The following is a 16,060-nucleotide window of genomic DNA, read 5'->3' on the forward strand; positions in this document are numbered from 1 at the left end:
GCCATCTTTGAAAGGGATCACGTGACCCCGCCAGAGAGGCGGGGCTTCTGGCCCCAGGACGAGGCAGCCAATGGGCCGCGGGCGTCGCGCCGCCGATTTCCTCTCGCCTGCGTCTCCTCTCGCCCCCGCCCCACCCTCTTCCCCGCAGCGGCGCGGGCTGGGGGAGGGGCGAGCGGGGCCGCGGACTGGCGGGCGGGCGGGCGGGCGGAGCGCGGGGGCGGGGCGGCGCGGTGCCATGGCGACGGCGCGGGGCTCGGGCGCGGCGGGCTCTGCCCAGGTAGGCGCCCGGGAAGGCGGCGCGGGCGGTGATGGCGGAGGCTGCGGGGTATAGCGCCGGCACTGACGCCGGAAAGACTGGCCAGAAGGGGACGCCCGCCCGCGGACCCTGGCTCGCAGCGCCTCCGTTGTTCCCAGGCGCCCCTTTTTAGACACTCACAAATGCCTTGACTCCAAGATGCCAACCAAATGAAATAAAAAAAAACGGAAAACGTCTCCCGTCTGAGGCGAGAATTCTCCAACATACTGCTCACGGCTCGAAAAACCTTTCTACGTATACGCTTCCACCTCCGCAAAGGAAGCCCGTTTGGAAGAAAACTCTAGTACAAGTAGAGCTTCATTTCATGTTTACTTTGTCTTTTTAGAGAGTTTCTGATTTGTTTTTGTGTGTTTCAAAGTAATGGCAAAATTTTAAAGTAAAAATGGGTGAGAGACCAAGAAAACTTTGAAGTGCATATACAAATACTGGGAAGGCTTTTGGAGCCAATGAAAAGAAACCATCCTGGGAAAGAGTACAACATTTTTAAATTGAGGTACATGTAATTAACTTAACATCTTGTTAGTTTTAGGTGTGCAGCGTAATAATCTGATGTGTATATATTGCAAAATGATTACCACCAAAAATTCAGTTAACATCCGTCACCACACATAGTTAAATTTTTTTTTCTTGTAATGAACACTTTAAAGAATTATTCTCTTAGCAACTTTCAAATATACAACACAGTATTGTAAACTGTATTCCCCATGCAGTACTTTACATCTCCAGGACTTGTATCTGGAAGTTTGTATCTTTTGACCACCCACTACCCAGCTCTGGCAACCACCAATCTGTACTATAAAGAATGCAAATATTTTATAATATACAAACGTAAACCGAGCAGTCAACATAACAGTATTTTGAAATTCCAGATTTTGCCACATACGAAGAATATGCTTTATTGGATAGTTTACTTAGTGGTAGTCTTAAAGATTGCATTCCAGAATTAAAAGTCTTTTTTTTTTTTTTTTTTTTTTTGCTACTCACTTAAAAATAGTAACCTGACAGCTAGATATGTAAGGAATTTGTAAGTAAAATTACACCATTGTTGGCTTTACATATTATCTGCTCTCCAGGGGACGAATTCTGTGGAAGCCAGAATTTAGACTCCTGGTAACATTGATGTTTACTCCTTTTTAAAACGTGTTCATTGCCATATAGTTTGTATTCCATACAATTCACCCATTTAAAGTGTACAATGATCTTAGAATATTCACAGTCATTCAGCCATCGTCACTAATTACAGAACATTTCATCACCCCAAAAAGAAACCCTATACCTATTAACAGTCATTCCCCATTCTCCCCGCTATCTCCCAGCCCCCATCCCTCTAGGCAACCATTAATCTACCTTCTGTCTCTATGGACTTACCTATTTGGGGCATTTCACATCAATGGAGCCCTACCCTATGTGATTTTTTGTGTCTAGCTGCTTTTACTTAGCATAACTTTTAAAAGTTTATCTATGCTGTAGTATAATCAGTACTTCATTTCTTTAATGCCAAATTGTATGGATATAGCACATTTTGTTTATTCATCAGTTAATGGACATTTGGGTTGTTTCCACCATTTGGCTATTATGAATAATGCTGCTGTAAACATTCATGTGTAAATGTTTGTGTGGACATGTGTTTTAATTTATTTTGGGTATATCCCTAGGAGGAGAATGGGAGGGTTGTAGGTTTAGGTATGTTATGTTTTCAAGCAGCTAACAAACTGTCCTCCCAAGCAGCTGCACCAGGAGAGTTCCAATTTCTCTAATCTTGTCAGTGTCCCTTTTTTAGTATAGTCACATTAGTAGATGTAAAGTGGTATCTCATTGAGGTTTTGTGTTTTCAAACAACGTTGAGCATCTTTTCATGTGTTTATTAGCCATTTGTATATCTTCTTTGGACAAATACCTACCACATCCTTTGTTAATTTTTTAATAGGCTTATTTGTCTTTTTATTGTTGAATTTTAAGGTTTCTTTATATACTCTAGATACTACTAGTCCCTTATCAATATGTAATTTACAAGGATCTTTCCCATTCTGTGGGTTGTCATTTCACTTTCCTGATGGTATTATTTACAGCACAGAATTTTTTATTCTGATGTACGATTTATCTGTTTTTCCTTTGGCCACTTGTGCTTTTGATGTAATACATTCATTTTTACAAGGCACATTTAATCATTTGTTATTTCTCTTAGTTTGGGCTGCTATAATAGAATACCACAGACCAGGTGGCTTATAAACAACAGAAATTTCTCAGTTCTGGGGGTCTCCAAGTCCAAGATCAGGGTACCAGCACGGTCCCATCTGGTGAATGCCCTCTTCCAGGTTGCAGACTACCAGCTTCTCCTTGTACCCTCACAAGACTGTGAACAAAACAGGCAATCAAAATAAGTTTTAAAAATTAAACAAATAAATAAAACAAAAAAGCAATCAAGCTCTCTAGAAACTCTTATAAGGGCACTGATCTCATTCATGAGTGTCCCACCCTTATAATCTCATTTAATCCTAATTACCTCCCCAAAGTAATACCATCACATTAGAGGGGGTTCAATATATGAATGTGGGTGGGACACAAACATTCCATCCATAACAATATTCAAATATTATAAGAAATATCCTTCCTATTTTGTGGTTGGAGGAAGTGAAATTGTTCATGTTAAATGGCCTGCCCCAAATCAAATGCAAAAATGATTAGGAATCTTGCTTCCCCCTGAATTCTTTCCCTACTACACAAATATCTGTCAATATATCACAGGGATGTAATATCTAGCACAAAATGAATATTCAAAAAATGTTAAGATGAAGTACTGATTGTGTGTTTGTTTTTTTCCTCAATAGTGATATTGTGTTGATGACACAGTATCTTACAATGTATTTTGTTCACCATAAATTCCATATCCTGTCTAGCTTTAACTTTTAGCAATTTATGACATTTGGATTTTCTGAATAGGGTTCACTTTTAAAGCTGTCTCACTATTTTAAGGCTGAGAAATACATAGACGTGTTTATCATTTGCAACTCCACTCCCTTTCTGTTTCTTCAGCTCCAAAGATGGCTATGTGAAGATTCCAGCCCATACCACCCTTGAACTCAAGAAATGAGAACCTGTCCTGCTCCTGGAGCCCCTAGATTAGGCATTCAGAGATTTTTATTCCCTGATAGGCAGGGTCAACACCCCTATTCAGTCCTGAAGCAGCTACAGAAGACAGACCACCAGCCCTCTGCACCCCCATAAGATTATGGGAGTATAGTCTCTGAGAGGGGAATGACGCAGGAAGGAAGGGGGCAGGACACAGCCATTAAAGGAATGACACAGCAGTTAGCACAAGATGGCGAAAAAGTCAACTCCCAATAGTCCTGGAGGCCCAGGATGGGGGAAGATTTGACCTCCAATGGACCTTGAGCTTCATTATAATGTATTAACGTGGTGAATGACACACCCACAGGTACCATGACAGGCCAAAAAGGAGACTGTGGGCCAATTCTTAGGAATCCCTGCCCCTTGCCCAAAGTAGTTGGTATAACCTTCTCACTTGTGAGCATATGAAAACTAGCAATACCACACCTCGCAGTAGCTCTCTCTCTTGCCTTTTGAGACAGCTTGCACAGTCTGTGAAATGTGTGTCTACCTTTACTTTAACCACGCCCACCCCTGTGTACATCTCTCTAAAGTCTGAGACAGGAGGGAAGGGGGCAGGGCACAACCATTCAAGGAATGACGCAGCAATAAACACCAATATGGTGGAAGATTCAACTCCCAGTAGACCCTGAGGCTCAATATGGCAGGAGATTTGACTTCCAGTAGAACTTGAGCTTCATTATATGCTCATTGTAATATATTAGAATGATAAATAACATGCTCACAGGTGCCCAGACAGTTCCAAGGCTAGCCACAAAAGGTCAAAGTAGGCAGTGATCCAATTCCTGGGAATCCCAGCCCCTTCCTCAGGGTAGTTGGAATGGCCCTCCCACTTGTTAGCATATGAAGTTAGCAAGCCCATAAAAACTGGCAACACCTCATGGCTTCTCTCACTCCCTCATCTTCAGAGATGGCCCACACTTGGTCTGTGGAGTGTATATCTGCTTTTACTTTAACCTGAGCACCCAACCCTACACCTCCTGGCCTCTCTCGCCTTTTAAAACAGTCAACTTTTTATGTAGTATGTATCTGTCTAAATAAACCTACCTTTATTCATCTGTGGCTCACTCTTGAATTCTTTCCTGTATGAAGCCAAGGACCCACACTTGGCAGATCATGTCCCAGGGGCTCAACAGAGACCTGGGACATGGCCCTTCTCACACCCCACATTTGGTTTTCCTGTATCAGCATGAAGCCAAGGATCGTCACTTGGCAGGGCATGTCCCAAGTGTGAAGGAGAGGCTGGGCTGGGCTAACAAGGTAACTCACAAGTCTAGGAATGTGAAGGAAAAGCTGGGCTAGGCTGGCAGGATAACTCACAAATCTAAGTATCGGAATATTGATCTGAATTCTGCTGGACTAACTTGTAAATCTAAGTTAATTAGTGTTGGTTTGCTGTTCATGTTTTTTTGCTAGCCAGCTGGGTTTTTAAAGAGATACATCTGGCTTTGGAATGTTGATTTGCTGCCTCCCTGCCTCCACTTTTGTGATAATGATGCTGCTAAAGCTGTTCCATGCCTATTGGCCGAATAACCCAAGCTTGTACTTTACCCTATAAAACCTCATGCGCAAGTCTTGGAGGTGCTCAGGGCTTCGGGGCAGAAGCCACTCTGAGCCGACGTAATACATCTGAGTACTCCAACCCTCCGAGTGGTGCTTGTTTCTTGGCTGGCCTGTCATTTCCATAACACAAGGACTGGCCTGGGACCTGGGACATGGCCATCCTCTCATCACCCCCCCCCAACTTTTTCCGGTATCACAAATATAATGAATTTTGTAAAATAACAAAAATTAGAAATGAAGTCTCTTTGGCCATGTACTGTACTTCCCAGGGTCTTTTACCAGATGAATCTCTCTAATATGTTTTTTAGTGCCTTTTACAGTTGTGTTTTAAATGCCTAAATGCTGGTGTTTCTACCACTTCCCTTAGAGAAAGTCCCACAAAATCATAAATAAGACTGTCTCAGAGGTATTCATGGTACTTAGCCCATGTTTTCATTGTTTTGCTCCGTTTCTCCCATCTGAGCATTACATTAGCTGCTTTGAACCATGCAAAATAATCTGTCTGTCTCCCCTGGGAACTACCAAGCATCAGGGCCTAAAATAAATTAGTTCTTGGAATTACCTAGAAGTTAGAAAAAGTGCTTTTTAATACTATAACAGATAAAGACGGCAACCATAGAACAAAGTGAACCATGAGACTGAAAATAAAGGTATACTTTGGGCAGGTTTTGTTATTTTATAAGGCGAAAGTGTTACGAACAAAAGTTCATGTGCTCGATGCACAGTGACGCCAAACAAACTGAAACATTGGAGTTTGGAGCAAAGAAAGGTTTATTGCAGGGCCAAGCAAGGACAGGTGGCTCATGCTGAAAGAACCCAAACGCCCTGATAGTTTTGGGGAAAATGCTTTTATAGGCAAAATCTGGGGTAAGGGCTGCAGGGTGTGTGACTTTCTTCTGATTTGTTGGTGGTGAGGTAACAGGGCGGTGCTCCAGAAATTTGGTGCTCAGCCTGAAGTTACCATCCTCCACCAGGGTGGAGGCCTGAGTTCCCGCAGGAGAACTCAAGGGTATTGTCATGTATATTCCTTAAGGAGGAACCAGGACCCTGGCCCTTGGCTGCACTATTATTTCTTGACTGCTCCTCCCTTGTCTCTGCACCACCTCCCTTCCCTGATTAGCAACTGTTTGAACCTGGCCTTTGGAACTCAGAGAAGGTCAAGGAGGCTGAATGAAGCCTATGTCCTACTAACAAGAAATGGGGGACACAGAAAGGATTTGTACCCTGGAGGACCCCACAGGGCCTTGCTCCATTTGAAAAGGAGTTTTTTATTTTTGGGGTTTTTTTTACTTGAATAATGAAAAGAGAAATAGCTTCCTAGTCAGTGGAAAGGCATTTGTGAAGGTGAATTCTAGAATGTTTTAGGATAGCTTTTATTCAAATGTCAGAATATAGAGAGCTCACTGGACTTCCGGATGATCTACAAAGCTAGACCTACCAAGGTTCCTGTTGGCTGTCCTTTGATTTACAACGTCTACATCTGTAAGTATATTTTGTTTTCTCTACTGTCCTCGCAGTTCAACCTCTTACCCTAAAAGAGGAAAGGAAACACGTCGGTTCTTGTCTTGCCCAAAAGAGAAAAATTCAGACAGGAGATGAAAGCATTGTGTAGCAAAAGATTTTAAAGATTTTATTAGCAGAGCAAAAGTACCCTTCCAAGAATGGGAGGTGGGCTGATGCAAGAGTCTTTGTCCCTTCACTTATACCCTCGCTTAGAGGTGGTCTCTTGATTGATGGACGACTCTTGCCCCTGGAGTGCTTAGTCATGCTCCTCCCCTTTTGCACATGTCCTTCCCATGATACACACAGAAAAACCTGTGGGAGGTGCCTAAAGAACAATGCTAATTATATTACAATGAGCACTGGGTCATGTCCAGTTAGGTCCTTGTTGCTACCAAGCAGTTGCAGCATCGGGTTCTAACTGGTTTCTTGCTGGAGCTCATTTAGAGAAGTGAAGCCTCTCTATTGCTGAAGGCGTGCATACTGCCATCTTCTGGACCATCCTCCCCCTCCTTTACCTTATCTGCCCAGTGGCCCTGCTTACCTAAGTGCCTAACAAACCCCTGCACCCAGACTCTGGATTCCTTCCCCTCCCACCTTCTGAAGGACATTGGTCCAGGATTTATCCCCTTTCTTCTGCACCATCATGTTATTCCTCCCCACTGGACACATCTCTGCTCTAGAAACACTAACTTTAAAAACTTCTACCATGACCCTACATCTCCTTTGGACTATGACTCCTTTATTTGCTTCCCTTGACAGCAACACAGTTCAAAAAATATTTTGCCTATTATTTCCACTCCTTCCCTCACTTTTCAATCCAGTCTATCCTCTGTCTGTACCATTCTGAGAAAATTCTCTTGTCAAGATCACCAGTGATCTCCAGTTGGTCAAGACCTGTTCCATTTCTGTGTCCAATATTCATCGACCTTCTCAGCAGGATTCAGGACAGTTGAGTACTTTTGAAACACTTTCCCCTGTATTGCCTTCCATAAGGCTGCACTCTCCTGGGTTTCCTCTTGCCTCACTGGAAACTCTTTCTCAGGTTCATTTGCTGCCTCCTTCACCCAGCCTTTAAATATTGTAGAGCTGCAGACTCAGTGCTGAGCCCTCTTCTCTCTGCCAACATTCTTTCCCCAAGGACCTTACCCAGTCTTATGGCTCTAAAGAGCAGATATATATACTGACTGCCAAGTATATATCTGTAGCCAGAATCTCTTCCCTGAGTTCCGAATGTGTGTGCCCAACTGCCTAATTGATATTTGTACTAGGCTGTCTAATGGACACTGTCTCCATGAATCTGCCCCCCAACCCCTCCCTCAGCAAATGTCCTCTCTAGCTATCCAGTGGCCAAGCCAAAAACCCTGGCATCAAACTTGACTCTTCCCCTCATACAGTCTATTAGCAAATTGTAGTTGGTTCTATTTAAGATAGTCATGAATTAATTATTCTCTTCTTTCCAATTCCCCTGCAGTCCTTGAATCTAAGCTACCATCATCTTTGTTGTTCTTGTTTTGTTGTTATTTTTATTTTATTTTATTATTGAATGTAGTTATTTACACTGTTAGTTTCAGGTTTACAGCAAAGTGATTCAGCTATACATATATATGCATTTATTTTTCAGATTCATAACTACAATCATCTCTAGTCTGGCTATTTCACATGTTTTACTCATGTCCCTCTTTCAATCTACTCTTCAAAAAGCAGTCAGTGTGACCCTCTTAGATCATAAATCAGATCATGTCATTCACCTGTTTAAATTCCCTCAGTGATGTCTCATCGTTTATTGAATACAACCCAAGCTCCTTATCATGACCTGTAAGATCCTACGGCATTTGGCCACCTTTGATTCTCCTGTGTCATCTTATACCACACTCCCCTTCTGTGCTTCAGCCCCACTGCCCTTCACTCTTCAGTAAGACAAGGTCTTTCCCTCCTCAAGACCTTGACAGTTGGTGTCTCCTCTGCCCAAAAAACTCTTCCCCTGGCTTTTTGCATGGCTGGTTCCTTCTTACTCTTTAGTTCTTAGCTCAGTCATCTCATTCATGCATTACCTCGTATAACAAATATTGGTTGAGCATTTTGCTTGTTGCATGTCACAAATATTTGTTGAGTATCTTTCATGGCCGTATTCCAGGTGCTGAGGATACAACATGCATGTTTGTTTGGATCCTCTGAGAAGCAGACACTCAGATAGAATCAGATATATGAGAGATTTATTTGGGGAAATGCATGTAGGGATAAAAGTTCAAGAAGAAGGTAGGGAGAGTCTTCAAACTTGATATGCATCTGCTACCAATGAAAGGGTAGGAGAAGGAAGGACATTGGGTGGAAAGAGTCTCACCCTGCAGGGCATTCTGAGGAAGTTTTTGGCCAAGCTGTTGGGTGTCCTCAAGATAGAAAAATCCCACTTCTAGTAGGAATGAGCCTGAGTTTGCATTAGTGTTGCTCCCAGCCTGTGGGGTCAGCCTGTGGGAATCGTGGTCCCTCAGAGACATTGTGACAGATCCAGAGGGGCAATGGCTGGGGTCACTAGTCTACTACACTCCCCTCAGCAGGAAATCTAAGCTTTCACACTGCCAAGCTTGTTAAGAGGAAACGCTTCCATCCTAGTCCTCTGTGTCCATGGAGGAGAGAGGGTCTGAATAACTTTACACTCTACCATCTCACTCAGTCTTCCCAAGGGTAGGAGGAATGAGTTACCAACTGTTGAATTTAGAAGTAGAACTGAATATGCTAGATGCAGTACCCTTTGACTTTTCTCTGATACCCTGCCCGTTTGCCTACTTGCAGGAGTGGAAATTCTGGCCTGCTCTCCTTGCTGAAATCAGCTAACAGGGGCCAGGCTCTGTCCCTGCGAGGAAGCCTATGGTTGTTCAACTGAGACACTGACTAACTGAATGTGTTTCTAGTGTAGGGGTGAAATATTAGCTCATTTTATTAGTAATAAAGATGATTTTTTAAAATCTCCACTTTTCTGCCTCCTAGGTCCCATTTTTCAACAAGTTCTAAACTGAGAACCCCCACCACTCACCCCTGTTCCCACCCCTACCCCAGAAGATCTTGTCATAGCACTGAACAGGATAGACAAGACATATACTTGTTGGGTTTACATGCTAATGATGAGTTAGCCCTCCTTGGACTCACTCTGGAGTCACCTCCTTTCTCCATCACTCTTTTATTATTTTTTTTCCTTTTCTTTCCTTCTTCCTCTTTTTTTGTTTTTTTTAATGGAGGTGCTGGGGATTGAACCAAAGACCTTGTGCATGCTAAGCATGGACTCTACCACTGAGCTACACCTCCCTACTCTTTTATTATACCTTCTGTTTAGTTCTTTCATGACATTTATCAAAATCTGAAATAATTTCATTTACTTGTTTACAAGGTAATGTAAACCCTTTGAGGTCAGAGACTGGTCTGTCTTGCTTATTGCTAAAACCCCAGCACCTAGAAAAGTACATGACTATTTAACAAATATTTATTGAGCACTGACTAGGTACAGAGGTGTAGCAGTGGAAAAACCAAAAATAAAAACCTTTGCCCTCATGAAGCTTACATCCTACTGGGGAGACAGATGATAACTTAAATAGTTAAATAAATGGTATAGTATATTAAAAGGTGATAAGTGCTGTAGATTAAAATAAGTCCAAGAAGGAAAATAGCCCTGGAAGTTAGTGTTTCCATTTTAAATAGAGTGGTCAGAGAAGACCTGACTCAGTAAGTAGCATTTGAAGAAAGACCTGAAGATGAAACAGGATGGAAGGGAGCAGGGCACAACCATTCAAGGAATGATACAGCAAATACACCAAAATGGTGGAAGGTTCAACTCCCAGTAGACCTTGATGCCCAAGATGGCAGATTTGACTTCCAGTAGACCTTGAGCTTCATTATATGCCCATTGTAATATATTAGCATACTAAATGGCACTCCCACAGGTGCCATGACAGTTCCAAGGCTGACCATAAAAGGTCAAAAGTGAGCAGTGGCCCAGTTCCTGGGAATCCCCACCCCTTCCCCAAAGTCGTTGGAATAATACTCCCACTTGTTAGTATACGAAATAACTGAGCTCATAAAAACTAACAATCCCACACCTCAGGGCCCTTCTCTTGCCTTTTGAGATGGCCCACACTCGATCTATGGAGTATGTATCTCTCTGAATAAATCTACCTTTATCAGCTGTGGCTCACTCTTTAAATTCTTTCCTGTGCAAAGCCAAGGACCCTCACATGGGGCACATTCCAGGGACTCACTTGGGACCTGGAACATGGCTGTCTGTGTTTAAAGTCATGAGATGGAATGAGTGATTACAACAAGAGAAGAGATTTCCAGACTGAGCCCTGGGGCCTCCAACATTAAGAAGCAAGAAATGTAGTGCAGCCATTATGGAAAACAGTTTGGAGATTCCTCAAAAAACTAAAAATAGACTTACTATATGATCCATCAATCCCACTCCTGGGCATATATCTGGAGGGGACTTTAATTTGAAAAGATACGTGCAACCCAATGTTCATAGCATATACAATAGCTGAGACATGGAAACAACCTAAATGTCCATCGACAGATTACTGGACAAAGAGGCTGTGGTACACACACACACACACACACACACACACACACACACACAATGAAATACTACTCAGGCATAAAAAAGAATAAAATAATGACATGTGCAGTAACATGGATGGATCTGGAGATCATTCAAAGTGAAGGAAGTCAGAAAGAGATAGAAAAATACTATATGATATCAGTCATATGTGGAATCTAAAAAAAGAAAAAAAGACACTAATGAACTTATCTACAAAACAGAAACAGACACAGTAAACAGTTTTATGGTTACTAGGGGAGAGGGGTGGGAAGGGATGAATTGGGAATTCGAGATTTGCAAATATTAACTACTATATATAAAATAAATAAACAACAAGTTTCTTCTGTATAGCACAGAGAACTATTCAATATGTTGTAGTAACCTATAATGAAAAAGAATATGAAAATGAATATATGTATGTATATGTATGAACAAAACATTATGCTATACACCAGAAATTGACACATTGTAAACTGACTATACTTCAATAAAAAATTAAATTTTTTTTTAAAAATGAGGAAAGAAGTGGCAAAGGAGACTGACAATGACTGACCTGGAGCTGGAGAAAAACCAGGAGGCTGTGGTATCTGTTAAGTTAAGTGAACAGAGTGTTTAAAGAAAGGAAATGATCAACTGTTTCAAACGCTGCTGCTGGTTGACGTAAGATTAAGATTGAGACTAACCACTGAATTTAGCAACAAGTAACTCTTTGCAGACCTTAAGGGAAGTTTTGGAGGATTGATGGGGCAAGAACCTGATAGGGGTGTGTTTAAGAAAGAAAGCAGGGAGGGAGGGTATAGCTCAAGTGGTAAGAGTACATGCTTAGGATGCACAAGGTCATGGGTTCAATCCCCAGTATCTCCTCTAAACATAAATAAATGAATAAATAAACCTAATTATCTCCCCACTCCAAGAAAAAATTAAAAGAAGTAAAATTTTAAAAAAAGAAAGAAAGAAATCAGGGAAAGGATAAACTCTGAGCTCAAGATTTGCAGATACTGACTGGTATATATAAAATAGATAAGCAAGTTTATACTGTATAGCACAGGGAAATATATTCAATTTCTTGTAGTAGCTCACAGTGAAAAAGAATATGAAAATGAATATATGTATATTCATGTATGACTCAAGAATTGTGCTGTACACCAGAAATTGACACAACATTGTAAACTGACAATAACTCAATAAAACAAAACCAAAACCCCCAAAAAACAAAAAGAATTAAAAAATTTTAAAAATAAAGAAATTTTAAAAATTTTTTGAAAAAGAACGTAGGGAGAAACAACTCTCTCAAGAGGTTTTGTGGCAAAAGAGAACAGAGAAATGGGATGGTAGCTGGAGAGAGAAGTGGGTAGAAGTGTTTTGTTTTTAATATTGGGAGAAATAATAGTATATCTTGTATATTAATGTGAATCAATTGGTTAAGAGGGAAAATTTTGAGTATTTATGAAAAAGTAGATTCTATATACTATTGATGTCTTTGAATCATTTACCTTCTAAGAAGTATGTTCTGACCTTACAAATTGGAGAGAAGAGGTTATAGCTCAGTGGTAGAGCACATGCTTAGCATGCACAAGGTCCTAGATTCAATCCTCAGTACCTCTATTAAATAAATAAATAAACAAAACCAATTACTAACCCCCAGATAAATAAATAGCATTTTTTTAATTGGAAAGGAAAATAATACCAATTTTTTTCTTACATAGAACCTCGAAAGACTAGATCTTGTTTGCTATTGCTGTTGATTTGATGTTAGCAATTTTCTAAATTTTTAACCTTCTTGCCTAAAATGATACAGCATGCCTGCCAAAGGATGCCTACCGCTTTATGAGACCTTGTTGATAATTACATATTGTTTCTGGCTATAATTACAGGTAATGCCTTGATTGACTTAATGTCTCTAAAAGTTAACTATTTGAAATTTGTCTGTTCTGACTCTTACTTCAGTTTAGGGTTCAGAGTTCCTCTTGCTTGGAGTAGGATTTTATTTTCGTAGGATTACATGGTTATGCTTAATGTCTGGGGTTGTTTGATACACTCAGCAGATACGGTTGCCAAAGCCAGGAAGGAAAACCAGTGCTGCTGACTCAGTCTGGCATCTTTTCGTGCATTTGGTAATCACTTACTGAAAGCCTGTGATGAGGAAAGCACTGTGCAAGATGCAGACGAACTGGTGAATGAGACATCTCCTGCCCATAAGATACTTACTGTCAAGGAGAGAGAAGAAACACATACACAACTATAATACATGGTAGAAAGCATTAAGTGCCATAAAAGAAATTCAAGGAAAGTCCTAGAGGAGCCTGAAGGAAAAAGAGATGGTCACTTCTGGTTTGGAGGACATCACTGAAGCAGGCAGGTATTCTGAAGGAAATCTACCCAACAGCCTTCCTTCCCACGGTCTCAACTAATGTCAGTGTTTTCCCCACATTTTAAAACTCATGTTTATTCATGTTATGAGAATTCATGTTTATAATCCGAAAAGCAGTGACATTTTGACCGCACTTTAATTTTACAGCCAAATGAACTGATTCCATCTGTTTTTGATAAAAAAAATTCTATTAATGTTATATGTACTTAAAATTTAATGCTAGAAGAGTTTATTTAATTTTTATTTAATTTCTTCATTGAATTTTTAAAACTAATGACCAGTTGTATTTTAAGAAAAATAAGGTTTAATATGTTTTTAATCAGATGAACTAGTCATGAACTCATTATAGTTCCTCATTATGTGAAAAGAACAGTATTATGTGGAGGAAACTACCTCTTGGCTACGTTTTCATCATAAGTCATCTACTTTTGTCTCTCTCTAGTCTTAGGGAAGAATTGATAATGTGTGAACTAGCATAAGAAAGGGACATGGTAGAAGGTAACCACCTCAAATGGGAGTCAGTCAGTCACACCAGATTCTAGGGGTTTGGGGAGAAGGGTGAAGTACATAGTATCACAAACTAAAATATACGAATTGTGTTCCTTTTCCCTCCTTCACCTCTCTTAATATTTTCAGTAGTACCCAATGTAACCTAGCTGACTTCACAGCAGATCCAAGAGAGGGAGGGAAAAAAATGTACACTGAATTAAGGAAACCATCCAAAAAGGTATAATTTGTTTTATTTTATAAGGGTAAAAGTCCGATGTGAGTAAAGAATAAGAGGAAAAGAAAGAGCACATGCCTACCTCCCCCAGCTTCCAGCAGTGTGTGTGTAAGAACAGTTGGAGAGGTAATAGAGCTGTTAAAAACGCAACGATGCAAATCGTCAAACATAAAGCATGCTTCTATTTTTATGCCACCGCATAAAAATCGCGTTTTCATTAATGTTATATCTGTGTATTAGTGATATGAAAATAACTTAGTTTATTTGAACTTTTTTTCTACTAGTATATATACACTACCTGTTTTATTATATCTCTAGCTGACATATTTAAAATGAGGTTCTAGAATGCAGCTTTAGCTTATGCAATTCTGAGATACAAGTTTCTAGATGATGTTCTAGTACATTTCCCTGCAAGTGGACTTAGTCACGGAGACTGTGTCTTTCTTTCTGAAAACTTGTGCCAAAGATAAAATAGCAGAGCAAACAATCAAAGATCTTTAACTCATCCATTTCTCTAGGGGGATCTTTTTCTCCATGTCAAAAAAAAATGTTTCATTGTAAAATATAACACACTGAAATGTGCACGAAGGTGATAATAAGGTAAACCTGTGTATTCACCACCTGGTCAAGGAATTTTGCATGACCAGACCTTAGCTGCTTCCTTTCTGCCCCCAGATCTTCCTGATCCTAACCCTGTTCCTTAGTCTAAGTGAGGTCACTATCCTGACTTTCACTGTGATCATTTCCTTGCTTTTCTTCATAACTTTACCATTTACGTGTGCATCTTAAAACAATATAGTTTATATTTTGCCTACTTTTATGAATTATACTGAGTATTTTTTGTATCTGACCCTTTTGATACTCCATATAAGATTCATCCATGTTATTGGTTTTTAGCTTGTGTAGTTTATGCATGCTCATTGCTGTAAAATATTCCATTGCATGAATATATCACAATTTATTCACCCATTTTACTCTTTTTAAGTTTTTTTCAATTAATTAATCCTGTTGGGGAGGAAACCACACAATTCCTGCTGGTAAAGTCATTGCAAATCGTTGCTCCCTCTTGCTAGCACCAACTTTGGCCTTGGCAGCTCCCCCAACTTTCTTCATTCTGTTCTAGAGCTCTTTTTTCTGTTTTCTCGAGGTCTTTTTCTTCTCTTACAGGCCATGCCTTGCAAGCCAAGGTCAGGTTCACTTACTTTTGCATAATCCAAGGAATCATAAACCATGCTGAAGCCAGCTGTCTTGCCGCCCACTAAAATGGGTTCTGAATCCAAATACAAAGATGACATCTGGAATGGCCTTGTACATTTTGGTTCTTTTTTCCTGAATTTCTGTCTTAGGTGCTGTTGCCTTCCCAGGGTAAAGGACATGGAAGACCATTTTTTTTCCGCTGAGATAGTCAGTTGGTGGTAAACTTCCTGGTCTGGATATTGTCTGTGTCACTCATGATGGTTGTCCATCCTCAGGCAGCCAGGGAGGAAGAGAACCATTTCACTCTTGACGAACAGATTTTGGCAATTATAAACAATGCTGTTATAAGTATGTGTGTATATATATATTTATATTTATATAAAATATACTGGCCTACCTAAGCATACGCATGCTTTTTATCTTTGACTTGAAAATAACAGTCTCTATTTTTTTTTCTTCACATAGTCTCTTTTATTATAATGGAATTGCCACTTTTTTTCTGGCAATTTTCAGTTTTTTTCTTTTAGTTTATTTACATTCATCTGTTTGAATGGAAAGTTTAAATTGTGCATTTAATATTAAGAATATATATTTTGTTTATTCAATCCAGTGACGCTATCCAGCATCATTCAATATACAGGAAAATAGGAACACTTACACAGGATGGGAGAGCTA

The 16,060-nt window shown here is 40.2% G+C and overlaps 1 pseudogene; it reads right to left on the reverse strand.

The window, feature by feature from the left end:
• Nucleotides 1-15,187: 15,187 nt before the first annotated feature.
• On the reverse strand, nucleotides 15,188-15,688 carry LOC105107093 (small ribosomal subunit protein eS24-like; annotated as a pseudogene).
• Nucleotides 15,689-16,060: the final 372 nt, after the last annotated feature.

This window comes from Camelus dromedarius, chromosome 14 (genome assembly GCF_036321535.1).
Source record: "Camelus dromedarius isolate mCamDro1 chromosome 14, mCamDro1.pat, whole genome shotgun sequence".
Taxonomy (NCBI): Eukaryota; Metazoa; Chordata; class Mammalia; order Artiodactyla; family Camelidae; genus Camelus; species Camelus dromedarius.